Raw genomic sequence first — 1,743 nt, 5'->3', positions numbered from 1 at the left:
TAGTACAAATGAACAAAAAAACTTAACAATAAGAAATTTAAATAATGTACATGGCGAATGAAACTTTTAACAAAGGTGAAAACGAAGCTCCAACCAAAACAGGAGCAATATTATTCACACAAACAAAAATTCAAATCACCCGAAACATATTTCCAAAAACATTAATGCAGGAGCAATTATTTTCTTATTACATTCTTATTTAGAAATCATCACACAACGTCTCTTCTCGTCATTTTGCTTAATTGTTATTCCATCACGACTGGACCACGGCGGCCGAAAACGGAATTGCACAAGCGCAAACGCAACACGACGGCGTATTTGGTTGGCAACAGTTGCAGTTTTCACATTTTGGTTCCTGAAACCCAAGTTCTGCACCAATAACAATCAAATCGTTAGTTTTTTATCGTCGTTAAAAGCAGCAGAGTTAGAAATTCTAATAAGGAGATTCAAAAAACGTTACTCTATTTTTTTTTTAAAATTATAAAGAGAATTCAATATACCTATATACACAGTATAATTTTACTGCTAACATACCTCGACGAGTTAATCCATCGGCGTTGCTGGGCACAGCCGGAGATTAAACTAGAATAAATATAATGATTGTAGCCAGAAGAGTCTTCTCAGAATTCATCGCCATTGCCTTAGACTAGAGGTTAATTTGATAAAGATATGATAATGTTGTGTTAAGTATACACTACTTCAATATAGTGGTATATATAGAGCTTGATGATGCAACAAATTATACTTCTTCAGTACAGAATGGAGCATTCAATTCCAAAGTAGGAATTAATTTAGTAAGTTTTGATGTTCTTAATTAGTCTACCCTAGAAAGTCTATAAAACCTGATTAAAGACGAATTTGGAAATAGTTTGGAATGGACTTGCTACTTTCATTGCGGTTCTGGAGTAAATAGAGCTCTGGAAAAATTACTCTTTCGGATAAAGTTAGACTCGGATTTAATGTTTGCTCATATATATTTCTAACCCTAGAGACAAAATATTAGATTGTTTTCTAACGTTTACAATAACTTATAAAATCTTACCGTGGTTTAACATTTTCTCAGAAGATTTTCAATTACTAAAGAAAAAAAAATTTAGTCCATAAACTCCACGAGAAATAAAAAGAAGGTCATTTACAGAATCGTATTCATAGAAAGCCACTTTTAAGTTCTTATCATTGAAAAACTAGTTAAAACTCCATGAGTTTGATATTGTCAAAGAGTTTCAACTGTAAAACTTCAAACTTCAAAATGACTAACCCACGCTATTCCTTCGTGTTTGGACTTCGGCCCACGTTTGTAATGGGCTTGCTATTTTCATAAGAATCGTGGGCTTTCAAATGACTAATTTGGAATTATTTGGTCTTTCAATACATCTGATCCAACATTTAAAATTAGGCTGGTCGCCCATTATTATTTTTTTTCAGTACAAATATCTTTTACTGTATAACTAAGTCAGTCTGATCGAATAAAATAAAATAAGAAAGAGCGGTTAAAGATAAATCTTCAACTAATAAAGAAATTTTACAAGTACAAAACTGAATTTCTTATCGTTATTTGAGCAGGAAATTGGAGCTAATTAACCAACACCACCGTTATGAAAACGAAAAGAGCACCAATGGGACCCAGAAATAAATGACCAGCTCCATACATAATAAACTTTGCATGTTCTTGACATATTGTCAATACTTTTCCACAAAATATGATGAACTATTCCTATCCATTGGAAATTTATTCTTCAATAC

General features: G+C 32.2%; 1 long non-coding RNA gene across 1 annotated transcript; it reads right to left on the bottom strand.

Moving 5' to 3' along the window:
• On the bottom strand, positions 1-687 carry LOC132058071 (uncharacterized). Its single transcript, XR_009415178.1, has 2 exons — positions 535-687; positions 1-369 (listed from the first exon to the last, which is right to left on the bottom strand). It is a non-coding gene; the product is annotated as an uncharacterized LOC132058071 (long non-coding RNA).
• Positions 688-1,743: the final 1,056 nt, after the last annotated feature.

The sequence above is a fragment of the Lycium ferocissimum genome, chromosome 5, assembly GCF_029784015.1.
Source record: "Lycium ferocissimum isolate CSIRO_LF1 chromosome 5, AGI_CSIRO_Lferr_CH_V1, whole genome shotgun sequence".
Classification (NCBI taxonomy): domain Eukaryota; kingdom Viridiplantae; phylum Streptophyta; class Magnoliopsida; order Solanales; family Solanaceae; genus Lycium; species Lycium ferocissimum.
This window is presented reverse-complemented; position numbering and strand designations above follow the sequence as displayed.